The sequence below is a fragment of the Peromyscus eremicus genome, chromosome 15, assembly GCF_949786415.1.
Source record: "Peromyscus eremicus chromosome 15, PerEre_H2_v1, whole genome shotgun sequence".
Lineage (NCBI taxonomy): Eukaryota > Metazoa > Chordata > Mammalia > Rodentia > Cricetidae > Peromyscus > Peromyscus eremicus.
This window is the reverse complement of record NC_081431.1, coordinates 33255152-33269518: the sequence shown is the minus strand read 5'-3', so window position 1 is coordinate 33269518 and position 14367 is coordinate 33255152. Positions and strand designations below refer to the sequence as shown.

The window sequence follows — 14367 nt, the reverse complement described above, 5'->3', positions numbered from 1 at the left end:
TGTGTGAGTGTGTGTGTGTGTGTGTATTACATATGTTCTGAAACTCAAGAATAAGGCATTTGTAAAGTCTATTCCCTGGGAGGTACAGAGAGAGAGAGATTCAATAATGTAATCAGGACTCCAGTTGCATAGGATTTTATAATAGACCAGATGTCAACCATTTGAATTTCATTTGGCAGTAGGCAGAGAAAAATGCTACATTTTTAAATAAACAACTTGGATCATGTACCAAATTTGCTTCTGAATATCACATGATAGAAGCTGCCAGATTTCCAGTCTGCATTAATAGGTTTAGAATTATTTTGTTGGAGCTGGGGAAATGAACTTTTGGGTTTGTAATTTGTAATGTTTCTTCTGGATTTTGTGATTGCTATCAGCTGTTCTTTCTTACTTGCAGAAATCTAATAATAATAAAATAAGAACACTGATACAGACCAGGGGAAGTAGTGAGAAATAGGGAGCAATTCCTAAAAGCTATTGCCTTGCTTTCTATTGAGTTTCTATGCCAATAAAATAATCACAAAATTGAAAGGTTTTTTTTTTTTTTTAAAAGAGAAACAGTATTGGGTAGGTAGGAAAGAGGTTTTTGAATCTGGAGGAGTTAGGGGAGAGGGGGTGAATATGTTCAAAACATGTTGTATGAATTTCTCCAAGGAGAGAATAATATTTATTTTAAGTATTTAAATATTTAACATATAAATAAATACTGACAAAGATATTTTTACAAAAGAAAATAATCCTTAAGAGTAAATTTATAGTCTCTGAGGATGATGTCAAAATTTCACAACTCACTGAATTGGCACAATACCCCAGAGAATTGCACTTGATCTTATTTTCAGTACTTTAATTCTCTCACTATGGGATTGGCATTGGTTTCAGTGTAACTTTTCTTTGGGCTTATGTAGCAATATCTGCTCATCAGATATGTGAGTACTAATGTAATAAAAATAATAAAGCAACTAATGTACTCAAAAAACAGATATCCTTTCCACAACAAGGGAATGTTGTTGCAAGTGGTATCTCCTACAGCCAATAAGTAACCCAGAGTGTCTATTGGTCTCCTTTGGATCTTAGATGTTATATAATCCTCAATTGGTTGTGTTGCTCTCATTCACTTAATCCTCCCTACCCCTTAAACACTGCTAGTTTTGAATGATGTACAGAATAAAAGCAAGTGCTGTAAAATTTTAGGCTGCTGTGGATGTTCTGTTCTATAGCCCATATCAAGTAGCAGATCCATTGGTACTTGATGTACCACTGGCACGTTCAAATCCTTTGACAAGTCCCTGTGGATAAATTACATCCCAGATGCTGAGGATTTTGGAACAAGACCATTATATTCTCTTCAGACAAAAGAGGCCTCCAAGAAGTAGTTCTTGGCTTTATATTTGGTCTCAGAAGAGAATAATGGTTAACCACAGGTCACCAAGTAACCACGCAACCTGAGTGTCCTATCATGAACTCAGTGTTATTAGCCTCCTGCCCCCCAAGCCATAAAGTCAGCTACAAGAATTAAGCAGCTCAAATGCCCATGGTCTCTAGCATTACAATAGTTCTCTTCCACCTTTACCCTGGTCTCCCAGGGGAATGCCCTCTGATAAACTGACAGGTTAAGAAAAGACTTGGCCTATTTTAGAGATGCTATCTGCAAGTGGCTGTGGTTGTGTTACAGCCATTTGTAGGGGTAGATCTGAAGGATAACGGTAAAAGGAAATCTCAGCAGGCAGAAGTTTGAGCAGTATAACTTCTTGTTCACTTTACTTTGGAGAACTAGTGGCCAGCCAAATGAGTCCACACCAATTTGTGGGCTGTAGCTTATAGTGTCACCGGGAGGGCAGCAACTGGGATGAACAGGACTAGATGGCTGGAAATTTAGAGTAGGCTTTCATGAATGGGGGAAGCATGAAAATATGTGTATCATGTAAATGTTCACCAAAGAGTTACTTCAACGGAAGACAATTTAGCAATTGAGTATATGGGAAGACTCATCCTTTGGGTACCAGTTAGTCTTTTTCACCAAGCATTCTTTGCTGTCACCCAATGATATCATGAGCAAAGTGGTTCTCACAGTAGAATAGAGATTATCCATGAATTCAGCAACCTGACTTCTGAGCACCGAGGTTGACCCAGTTATGGCTGTTGAGCCACTTTGTCAGCAGCTGAGACCCATTAGCTGCCATAGGGTTTATTTTAGTTGGCTTCTTCCATCATGAAAGAGGTAGCATTTCCTCCTTGCTGGACTAGCCACTAAATAGATCAGATAAGTTGTCTTCTTTGTGTATAATATTTCTGTCTTGGAATTTCCTAGGCGATAAGGACCGTCTCTTTGTGATTCATCATAGACCCTGAGAGTTTAGCAGAATGACTCATGGTGGGACATTTGGTAGTTAGCATTAATGAAATGACTCAGGATACGGATCTGGTCACTCAGAAAAGCCAACCACATAATTAGAGGGATTGGGGCTTTGAGCCACAGTGATACATATTGACCTGGCCTCTAGAAAGCAATGGAGGGAGTTGAGTTCAAACACATGGACTGGACAGTATTCCTATCAGTGTTGCTCATGTATTGAAATTACAATAAAACTCTGGAGCATGGCAAATGGATGGGCTTCACTAATTGGTACTTCTCTGCATGCTGTCGTGCATGAAAGGGCAGGAGAATAATGACAAGTATGTGGGGGAGAGAACAGTAGAGGCTTCAAATCTGGAACCATCCCAGAACTTACCTTGTGCATATAGTTGGTTTTTTTACTCTTTGGTGGGCCTGCCACCCAGCACCCAAATAAATACACAGAGACTTATTCTTACTTATGAATGCCTGGCCTTAGCTTGGCTTGTTTCTAGCCAGTTTTTCTAACTTAAATTAACCCATTTCTCTTTGTCTACATTTTGCCTCTGGGCTTTTTACCTTTCTTTATATATCTTTTCCCCCTTCTTACTCGGTTGCTGGCTGTGTGGCTGTGTGGCTGGCCCCTGGTCTGGTGTCCTTCTTCTTTTCTTGCTCCTCCCTCCTCTTCTCTCTTCTTCTATATATTCTCTCTGCCTGGCAGCTCCGCCTATCCTTTCTCCTGCCTCACTATTGACTGCTCAGCTCTTTATTAGACCAATCAGGTGTTCTAGGCAGACAAAGGGACACAGCTTCACAGAATTAAATAAATGCAACATAAAAGAACTCAACACACTATTGCATCATTAAACAAATATTTCACAGCATAAACAAATGTAACACATCTTAAACTAATATTCCACAACATGTGCATTTCTCTCTTTAATTTGGTCATAAATATTGTAATAATCAATATACTGCTGTCAAGTATTCTAGTAAATTATCCAGCCTGTAGGGATGGTAAGAAATGGCCTTCCCAGAGTTTTCTGGTGGTTAGTCAGAGTAAGGATGGCCTCCACAGTTGACCCCTACACTTGTAGATGGTGCCTACAGGGCTGTGTTTTAACTTGAGAAGTTTGGCCCAGCTTAGGGTAGTTGATGTCCAATTGATTTATTTAAGCATATTGATGGGGTATCATCTAAATCCTTTTCCTTACTGTTCATACGCTGTGTGTCGAAAGCACAATGATGCTGAGAATGGGGGTAGGTCAAGCAGAACAAGATTAATATCAGAATCCCCACCATATGGAACCTATAGCTTTGAGGACTACCTATCCTTAAGTGCATAGAGACTCTTTGAAGCAACGAGACTACATTAACTGTTGAGCTGCAGAATTTCTTTCTGAGGTTTTTGAAGTAGAGATATTGGATGGTATCTCCTCAAATGAGATTAGATTTTAAGAACTCACCACAGCCATGGGGGCAATGAGTTTAATTAACCATAGAAAGGTAGTGGACATCTAAGGGCATTCTATAACTTCTGCTCAACCACCAACAGTTTTAATGTGACCCAATTATAGCATTTGGAATCTGTTAATATATTTAAATCATACTGACACTCTTCTTTGGAAGGTTATGAACTCAAGACGAAGGGATGTGTTTGAGAGCTGTTTTGAGGTAACTGTGTGGCTAAAAGATGGAGCAGAAGGAGTGGCTTGACTGCCTTGAAGATCTATAATAGTTTTTTTGGTTGTTGTAAGTCGTGCTTTTAAGGTGAAGTAATGGGATAAGTGTAAGATGAGAAGTAAGAGACAAGTAGATGATAGGAAGAGATAAGTGGAGGCCTCATTCTAGTCTCTTTTTATTCAAGTTTACTCTTGTTTTCCTGAGTCTAGGTTATAAAGACTTCTGATTTAACCCTCCCTTATCTCTTCCCACTCCCATACGAAATTCATGCGCTGAAGTCCTGACCTTCAATGTGATGGGAACTGTTAAGTATTCTGAGATGGGTCCTTTGGAAGATAATTGGATTTAGAAGAAGAGGTCAAGGTGGAGCCTTCATAATAGGATTAGTGCCTTCCTGACTGACAGACAACAGAGTCCTCATGTGCAGTGTCAGGACACAGCAAGAAGGCACCTACAAGTCTGGAAGAGAGCCCAGGAAGGAAAATAGACAATTAGGTGGCACTTTGATTGCTGTGGGATGTTCTGTATGGCAAATGTGTTGCTCTGATTGGTCAATAAATAAAACACTGATTGGCCAGTGGCTAGGCAGGAAGTACAGGCGGGACTAACAGAGAGGAGAAAAGAAAGAACAGGAAGGCAGAGAGAGACACTGCCAGCTGCCGCCATGACAAACAGCATGTGAAGATGCTGGTAATCCATGAGCCACGTGGCAAGGTATAGATTTATAGAAATGGATTAATTTAGGATATAAGAACAGTTAGCAAGAAGCCTGCCACGGCCATACAGTTTGTAAGCAATATAAGTCTCTGTGTTTACTTGGTTGGGTCTGAGCGGCTGTGGGACTGGGGGGTGACAGAGATTTGTCCTGACTGTGGGCCAGGCAGGAAAACTCTAGCTACATTTGATCTTAGCTTTGCTCCCAGTGTCTGGAGCTGTGAAAATAAATTTCTATTCTTTTTTTTTTTTTAATTTGAGACAAAGTCTTATACTCTACCCTGGGTTGTTCTGGAGTGATGTATCACACTCCAGCCTCAGACATGTAGTGATATTCATGGCTGGGGCTCTGCTAGGATTACAGATGTGATACATTATACCCAGCTAAATTTCTGTCCCTAAGCCAGTGGTATTTCACTTCAGAATCTCAAGCAGACTGAAGTCTGGCCACTGCTGTTTTGGCCAGAATCTGGTAATTGTTTACTAATAAATAGTTTAGGTTGACATTTTTGTCTGTTTTTGGAGGTGGGGACAGAAAGTGACAATCCAAAGTGAAAGTGTGTGAAGAGGACTCGGGAGCAAAGTTTCTCTCTGAGCTTTTCCTCTCTCTCTCTCTCTCTCTCTCTCTCTCTCTCTCTCTCTCTCTCTCTCTCTCTCTCTGAAAAGACATAGAAGTAGAGTTTTTTTTTCCCCAAATCAAGACAGAGAAACCTGCAATCCTGTTCCCCTAAATTATGACACACAGTTTTTCCCCTACCTTTCAGTGAAAGGATTGGCAGTAAAGATAACTTCAGAGCTGCCTTATGTGATTGCACATCATGTATCTCCCACACTCCCCAAAGGACCTGCTCTATACCCGGAAGAAAGGACTGCTCCAGAAAGAAGTCATGAAGAATTGAAACAGAGAGACCTTGCCTGCCATCTGTTACATTCCCCTTTGTCCAGACATCTCCCACGTCTACATGGTTGTCCGTATCTCATTAGCTTATTCATAAAATGGGTGGTTCATCCTGATTCTACAGATCTTCAGCTTGGTTTCCTTTGTCAAGTAAAACTATGGTTGAATAAATTTGCTATGCTTTTCTCTTATTAACCTGCCTTTTGTAACACAGGTACCAGCCACAGCACCCATCATGAAGGCATAAAAGAGATCTCCTTCCTTTCTGCACATACAGAACAGTTCTTTAAGTCTCTGTGGACATGTTGATGGGCACTGTTATCATTCTACTACTCAAACTAAGAGGTTCAGTGCTGGCGTTTGAGACTTCCTTCATCTTTCAAAGATGAGTTATGAGCAGTGGCTTTTCTTTCTCATCTCCAATTTTCTCTTTTTCTTTTAATGAATCTAACAGCATTTCATCAGGGAGCTTCCTGACTTATATTCCCACACTATGTGTTCTCTGGAAGCTTGAAGGGAGATGCTGGGAAGCTGTGGTCAGGGGGGGAAGGGGGAAAATCAGACAGATGATGACAATGATGTATGACAAGGTAAAGCAAAAAAAAAAATATGTTCCTTAGCTATGAGGTTAGGGACTAAACTAATACAGAACTCCAAGAAGTCTCAGTGGGTTCTGGGAAGAACTTGTTGCTCCATTGATAACGTGTCTAATTAGTCAATGCTATGAACTACTTGTCTCCAAACAAAAATCCACTTGCCATCTTACTCTATCTTTTCCACTGAACTTATTAACAAAGGAGTCCAAAGAAGGCCACACCCTCATTATGACAACTGTAAATTTGACAATGCAGTGGTATGGAATAGGAACTAAGCAATAACATCAGAAAAGTAAGCAATGCTTCTCCAGGGGATTGTCAAGAAGGGAAGTAGGTATAAGGAGGCTTGAGCGCCTCCTAGAGGCCGTCAGCAGTAACATTTCTATAAATTAAGTTTATATTATAAAACTTACTTTGCTTACAACTTTCCTACTCCCATTATCCTGTCAAAGCTTATTCACTATGTTGAGGAGCATTAAAAGAATCTGAGAAATAAAAAAGAAAGTGTAAATAAACAACAGAATTTCAAGAAGGAAGGCATAAGGTAGCACTGTAATTATATGTGAATTAGACCTATGCTAAAAACATTGTAATATGGTCCTGCTGACCTCAATTATACACACACACACACACACACACACACACACACACACACACACACACACTGGTTGCATGAAAAAAAAAAAGAACAGAACACAGAGTAGTCTTGTTCCGTATTCTTTGTCCTCCTCGGGACAGTAAAATCAGACTCTCTGGTGATGGGAGAAATGTATTTGATTGTTTGTTCTGGAGAAAGCCTCACTCTACAGCCTAGGTTGCCCAAAATTCATTATGTAGTCCAGGATAGTTTCAAACTCTTAGAAATCCTCCTGCCACAGCATCCCTAGTGCATATTGCAGATGCCATTTTGTAACACTTAGCTGATGCCATTCTTTCTAGATGAGTTCATTCACTGATGTTTCAGGGTCCTTGCTCTTGACCTCCATCCTAAACAGATGGGTTTCAGAGCTGAGTTCTTGTGGTTGGGATGGATGCTACTGCAATGCAGATACAGAATTTGAAGAAAGGTTTGAAGAAATAAACAAAAAATAAAACAAAACAAACAAACAAACAAAAACCAGCACCTGGTGGCTGATCTGTCTGTGAGGAAAGGTAAGGTTTAAATTGAGCAAAATCGAGGAGTTGATAATAACAAAACAAGATAAAACACAATAAGAGAAAAAACACTAAAAGTATTCATAAATGCACAGAAGTAGAGGGATGGAATTTTCTATAGCTGCCTGTAGCTGAGTCCATGGATAGAAGAAATACAAATGTTCAAGGTGCTTCTGAAATTTAGCCCATTGGAAGCTTGTATGAAAAGAAACCCCTTTTCATCTGTGACCTCTCAGACACATTGTAATTGGGATTTAAAAAAAAAAAAACAACTTTTTTTTTTTTTTTTTTTTGAGATAGGGTTTCCCTGTGTGACAGTCCCAGTGTCCTGGAACTCATTTTTTAGACAAGGCTGGCCTCGAACTCACAGAGATCTGCCTGCCTCTGCCTCCCCCAGTACTGAGATTAAAGGAGTGTGCCACCACCACCCAGGATAGTTAGAATTTGTATCAGAAGTATCCATGGAGCTACTCCATGGTGTTCTGTGAAATAACTCCTGCATTTTTTTTCCTTCCTGAAGGAGAGGGTTCAAGCCTAGGGCCTGAGCATGCTAGACAAGTGCTCCATGACGGAGCTTAGCCTGCTGCAGGTTCTTCTAAGCTTAGAGGAGTCTCCTTGCCCTCACTGCTGCTCACTTCTCCCCCTGATGCCCAAGTGCTGTTTTCTATCAGGGTTTGGTGGGGACTGCTTCCAGTGGTCAAGCACACAGCCTGCTCTGTTTGGAAGGGCTGTTTTCCTAACCCGAGCCCATGCTATCTTGTAGCATAGAGAAGATAGTGAGTGCCCTGTGCAAACTAAACAAGCATCCCTCCACCTGGACTCAGGACAAGGCAGCAGCAAGCATCCATTTCATATCCTATAAATAGCTATTCCAAAGGAGAGGGAAATCAGAAACCCAGTTATGGGAGGGCTCTGTATCCATCTGTGTTTATTCAATGATTTCAACAATTATAAATTTTGAATTCCGGGTGAGGTTTCACATACATAACTAATGTATGAAGATGTTTTGATTTTGAAATGAAGCTGTTTAGTCTTAATCCCGTTCTCCTGTAACATATGTGCTTTAAACAATTAAGACAAAATAACTTCAGGAAGATTCGCCCTTTACTTCCTTCCTGTCTTTCTTTCTATCGTAAGAGTGAAGGACTGGAATTATCACAGAGTGGAAACTGGACACGTGGATATTTTGCAAAGTTAAACACGAGACACTGGACCTTGTTATTGAAGCAAGAACTTCAGTAGGGACAGTTTTGTTCCTTTTTTCACAGTGGTGGGCTTTATAAGATGGATTGAATGATACCAAGGCCTTAAACATTGCATCCTCAAAAGTGCTACTGTTGTAATAATCACACCGATGTTATATTCCAGGCACTTCATTATGTCTTTTCCATATATTTCTATTCTAATCCACAGAGTAGTTCTGTGGCATAGAAATTGTTATCAAGGAAAATAAAGCTTAGAAGAGATTAGCTGGTGCAAGGTGCCGTGGCTGTCATTGATACTCAGATCAGATCTTCTCATCATTCTGATCAGATTGCTCAAGGGACCACGTAAGTGAGCCCTTCCAGCTGTGTCCCAATCATCCGATGAGAAGGCACTGAGTACCATCGGTGGAAAGGGGGGAGGGGTTCAAGAAGAAATAAGAGCACACTCCGCCTTCAAGGACTTAAACAGATCAAGTTCCCTTACTTTGTCTTGTAACAAATTCCTTTCAGATCTTTGTTGGGCAACCAGTAAGTAGAAACTATGAAGTGTACAGGGCACCTGCAGTGAAATGGTGGGGATTGCCTCAGGTGAATGCACAATTCTGGGAGCAGAGTCACTGTGTCTTGACCAATTCCACATTTTGATGTTTTAAATACTTCTAGTCTCTATGAGTCTCTGGGCTCCCTTTTTGCTTCCTCCTCAAAGATTTTTCAGAACATAGGTGTTTCAGGATTGGCTGTGGAGCTCCAATGCTGACCACCAGTTTCTATAGGGATCTTGGGTGGAGCCTCAGAATTTACACATCTGACATCTTACCTGTTTATCTGGACAATGCTGGTGTAGGTACTATATGTCAAGAACCCTTATCAGGTCATATGTGCATATTTTTAGCCTTCCTGGTTATGAAATGATTCTTTCTGGTGGGGTTCATAGTAAGCTTAACCTGTCTACAGATGTTTTATCCTAAAGCCCAAGATCTCACCCTACTTTCATACTTTCTATTCTTCCAAAAATATTTTTTGAGATATTTGTTAAGAAACTGTAGATATTAAAATGAATAACCTTATGCTTGGAGGTTTTATGTATCTAAGACAAATTTCTGCTCTTAACCTCTACTTCATATTATCAATATAATCTAATAATTAAAAATGATAATGCTCTAATTTATTTCAAGATGATGAGCTACATTATAAATCAAACTAAAAATATCATCTAAATTTTATTAATGTATAGCTGGAGTTTTCCTGTGTCCACCCAGCCCCTGTAGCTGCTCAGACACAAGTAAACACACAGAGACTTACATTACTTATGAATTGTATGACCATGGCAGGCTTCTTGCTTTCTAGTTCTTATATCTTAAATTAACCCATTTCTATAAATCTATACCTTGCCACATGGCTCATGGCTTACCGGTATCCTTACATCTTGCCTCTTATAGCAGTGGTGGCTGGTGGTGTCTCCTGACTCAGCCTTCTACCTCCCAGAATTCTCTTCTCTGTTTATCCCACCTATACTATACTTCCTGCCTGGCTACTGGCCAATCAGCTTTTTTATTTATCAATCAATCAATCAGAGCAACACATTCACAGCATCCCCAGCATTAATGTGCTATGACTTAGTTAAACAATTCAAAAGTTTTTGTAGAACAACTGAATAAAAACCCTCAATCAACAGACAGAAATGAAATATCTTAATTTACCTGCTTGATGTTATCCAGAGAATAGTTACTGACTATCCATATATGGTTGCATAGATACAAGGTAGTAGCCATATATGGATGTATTGGTCAACTTTTAAAAGTTTAAACTATGATGATGTATGCTCAGTATTCAGCTTTTGGGAATGAATATGTGTATCTAATTTCTTAAGAGTTTTGGTATCATATTGTGGTTATGAGTTATCAGTGTGACCTTTCTCCTTAGCACCATCACTAATATTTAATGTGCTTGCTAAACAGGAAGTATTGTGGCTGTTGTTAATCATGCATTATTTTTTACTTCTCACAGAATCTGTTAAGCAGGTACTGCTGTTATTTCCAATTTGCTAAAGCTGAATACTACAGTGTTGGTGATGAGTTGGTGGTGTTATTGTGAAGGGCAGAAAGTTTTGGTGTCCCAGTGTACAGGCTTGTGCTTTGGGGGAGGGGTTGTCCTTCCAAATGAGTGGGTGGACTCAGATCACAGCCTGGCAGTCACATGTGCTCTGCTCAAGTTTTCCCCCTGACTTTTGTGTCCTCCCACCCGCTGGCATGCAGGATGTGGCATACTGCAACAATGGCATTACAAGAAACAGGACATGTAGTACTACTAAAGACACCAAGAGCATAGTTCTCCCAAAGCAAGGATGGGTATATGGGAAGTTTTTGAGGGAGGAAAGGGAAGGGGGAAATGATGTAATTATGTTATAATCTCAAAAAAAATAATTAAAAATATTTTGGTGACATTAAATGGATATTTTGTATTTCAACCTTTCCCTCAACCTCCCAATTTGATAAGAGGAAAGTAATCAAGACCTCTTTCTTGATATCTAGATCAAATTATCACATTCACACGTTTTCTTCTTGCCTCAAAATCTATCTAAACTTTCATATGTCCCAACCTGAACCTGCTGTGTTCCTACCCTGCAAACAGGTTCAATCCTTAGTCAAGGACTGACAGAGCAATGTGTCAGACTTACTGCTCACTCAGCCACCCGAGACATAGCTCTAAAGTCATTACAAATGACTGAAGAGAACTAAGTTGAAAAAAGAAATCCAAAGGCCGCCCCCACTCCACTTTGAGGACTGTTATATTATGTTATATTATATTATGTTATGTTATGTTATGTTATGTTATGTTATGTTATGTTATGTTATGTTATGTTATATTATATTATATATGACAATAAAAGAGCCATGAGCCATCTGCAACATAGTGACAAATGCTTTAGTTCCAAACAAGGTAAAATTCAAGCTCCCTGCCTCCAAAATGAAAAATTCATCAGCACTCTGGGGTTAGTATTACTATGTAAAAACCTATAGGCACAGATGAATCGCACTTTAGAATCCTTGGCTTAAGCACTAGACATTAAGTCTGGGGCGTTTCTGAACTTTTCAATTTAGACTCCTAACACACCAAAAGATACAAATTCCTAATTTTTTTGTCAAATTTGAAGCAGTTAATATCTAAAAACACATATAAGGAGCCATGAACTTCTAGCATGCTTTCTAAGGAGTCAGTTCCTCTGACATCTGGAAGCAGGGAGAAATTACTGGATTCCTGATTCTACTGAGACACCTTGCTTCACGTTTCCTTTTACAGTTCTGTCTCCGTCCACAGTTACAATGGTCTCTCCTGTGATGGTTTTCTTTATAGAGAGCTAAAGTCTTTCCCGTCAGTTAGACTGACATCAAAGAAGAGCCAACCTTCACACTTGCTTAGTATTTTAACCAGTCCCAAGTGTGTTCAAATTTTCATTTTTCGTCTTTGTTTGCAGAGATGGCAATTGACTCCAGAAATATCATCTCAACTTTTTCTTTCGAGGCCTTGACATTTAGAAAACAGATTCTGGGCTAAGGAGGTGTGCTGGTTAGTTTTATGTAAACTTGACACAACCTAGAGTCCTTTGGGAAGAGGAAACCTCAACTGAGAAAATGCTCCCATAAGGTTGGCCTGTGGGCAAGCCTGTGGTGAATTTTCTTGATGGATTATTGATGTGGGAGAGCCCAACACTGTGGGCGGTACCCCTCCTGGGCTGGTAGTCATGGGTACTTTCAGAAAGCAGGCCGAGCAAGGCAGTAAGCTGCACTTGCTTACGCTTCTGCTTCAGTTCCTGCCTCCAGGTTTCTTCCCAGTTTTGAGTTCCTGTCGTGACTTCCTTTGGTGATGGACTGTTACCTGGAAGCATAAGGTGAAATCAACTCTTTCCTTTCCAAGTTGCTATTGGCCATGTTGTATTATCACAGAATAGAAACTGTAAGACTTGAGTGTGGCTCGGTGGTAGAGTGTTTGCCTAGAAAATAGATTTCCGAGGCCCAACTCATTTTGGAATTGTGGCCCAATTCCTTGACCCTGCAAGAATTTCCCTTTCCAGTCTGGGGTTTATTCCTCCATTATGGTTGCAGTGTTAAAGCCTTGCTGTATAAGGAAGAAAGGAGAAAAGGTAAAGCCTGTACCAAAGGATCAGCTGCCATGGAAAGAACGTGAAGGCTTGCTCTCTGGGGCCAGCACAAGGTGCTGCAAGAAGTCTATGTCATCGTCATCATGCACTTGAAGCTCCACACTATCCAGGTTTTAGCTTTGATCACACACACTGTTTGAAAAATGTCAAGGACCTAATCCCAGACCTCCATTTTTAGTACTTGTTAGAAGTTCTTAGTGTGAGTGTGAATTAGTCTCAGCTTAAGATCCTTCTAGGACAAGCATGATGGCTCACTTAGCAAGAGAACGTGCTTGCCGTGGGAGCCTGACAGCCCGAGCCTGATCACCTGACTCCTATTAAAGAGGGAAGGAGCTTACAAATGTTTACACGGAAATAAAGAAAGGAAACGTTTGATCAGTCCAAGCACGAAAACAATGCATGTGTGATTTTAATGTATCTAATTTAAAACAAGAAAAAGGTAGACACCACTTTTAAACTACTGCACTCTGTGAAGGTTAGTTATTCTTAATGCAAATGATTTCTATCTATAAAACCACTCATGACTGAGCAGTGACTGTTCACACAGGAAACATTTTAAAAAGCTGGTGTTTTGATGAAACTTGGAATGGAACTTCTAAGTCTGTCCACTTAATTCCTCTTACTGCCCAAGCCAAGAGTTCTTTTAAGTTTTGTTTGAATACTCTTGATATAGTACAACTCACGCCAGTCATCATATAGATGGTGTTAAGATCATACCAGCTGTATCTTATCCTATCACGGCTCTTCTAAAGTGATGCAGGCCAGGAAAGACCCACAGGAGCAGAAGTGAGAAGTATGTCTATAAATATGTTACTTCTCTAGACATACACATGTGGCATTTGTATCTCCACAAAATTCTATATTATATCTGTATATATATATATATATTCTATATTACATCTCCACAGTATTCTGTATTACACAATGCAAAGTAACTTAATGTGTACACATATCCTCATGCCACCTGGAAGCTGGAGTCACCTGATCTCTTATGAAAGTTCTAGGTGCTCCCTAGTAGATTTACTGACTCTAGAGCTTATGTTTGGCAGTCACCTTCAGTTCAAAGCTCTTGCTTCAGTATAATTAACTGGGTTTATGAGCTGCAGCACCATCTAGCTAACACTTCTGACCACGTCATACCAGATACAAGACTCAATTCTAAGACATAATAAAGAATCCGTTTCATTTAGAATGTTTTGTCTTATCGCTTCTCGGCCTTTTGGCTAAGATCAAGTGTAGAACGTTTTGTCTGAGTCTCGTATCACTGCTCTGAAGGGACGGATAATTTTCTTTTGCAAATGCATTGTTCTCATACTTGGACTGCTTTAAATGTTTCCTCTTAATTCATTACTATGTAAACATTTGTAAGTTAAGAGGAAGAAGTGACTTTTGTAAGGCTCTTACAAACAAAATGTGCTATCTAGATCATCTGCTCCCAAACTTACGTGTACTGATGTAAATTGGAAGTTGCAAGTGACCACATCCACTTCTGGAAGACATTTCCCAGTGTTTGTCTAGACTCACTTTACTGATCTTACTCTCAGTGATATGATTAAAACTGTTGTGAGTAGAAGTAGAAGAGGAGAAAATCAAAAGAGATATGAATGAGGGAGCCTCCCTAGAGG

The 14367-nt window shown here is 39.9% G+C and overlaps 1 pseudogene; it reads left to right on the top strand.

Annotated features, from left to right (window-relative positions):
- The first annotated feature begins 13945 nt into the window (after positions 1–13945).
- On the top strand, positions 13946–14112 carry LOC131925903 (U2 spliceosomal RNA; annotated as a pseudogene).
- Positions 14113–14367: the final 255 nt, after the last annotated feature.